This window comes from Penaeus monodon, chromosome 23 (assembly GCF_015228065.2).
Source record: "Penaeus monodon isolate SGIC_2016 chromosome 23, NSTDA_Pmon_1, whole genome shotgun sequence".
In the NCBI taxonomy this organism is placed as follows: Eukaryota; Metazoa; Arthropoda; class Malacostraca; order Decapoda; family Penaeidae; genus Penaeus; species Penaeus monodon.
In genome coordinates this window covers 10,205,158-10,205,367 of record NC_051408.1, presented here as the reverse complement: position 1 = coordinate 10,205,367, position 210 = coordinate 10,205,158, and the positions used below count along the sequence as shown (strand labels likewise).

At 49.5% G+C, this 210-nt stretch overlaps 1 long non-coding RNA gene across 1 annotated transcript in view; it reads left to right on the top strand.

Moving 5' to 3' along the window:
• Positions 1 to 210, top strand: part of LOC119587790 — a 7,059-nt gene that overhangs the window by 2,026 nt on the left and 4,823 nt on the right. The window contains exon 2 of the long non-coding RNA XR_005230021.1: positions 130 to 200. This is a non-coding gene — a long non-coding RNA (uncharacterized LOC119587790). The remainder of the gene's footprint in view (positions 1 to 129; positions 201 to 210) is intronic.

The following is a 210-nucleotide window of genomic DNA, read 5'->3' as shown; positions in this document are numbered from 1 at the left end:
AATTATTCCCTGCAACTCACTCAACACCCCCTCCCCGCCCCCAACCCGACCACACACAATCCTCACATGTTTCCTGAACGCCCACTCCACCCACTCGTGCTAATGTGACAGCTTCCTTCAACCCAACAGATTCGCTTATGATGAGTATGCTGATTACGGACCCGAAGATTTTGCTGAAGTTTACAATGGCGAAGCTTATGGTAAGTAACC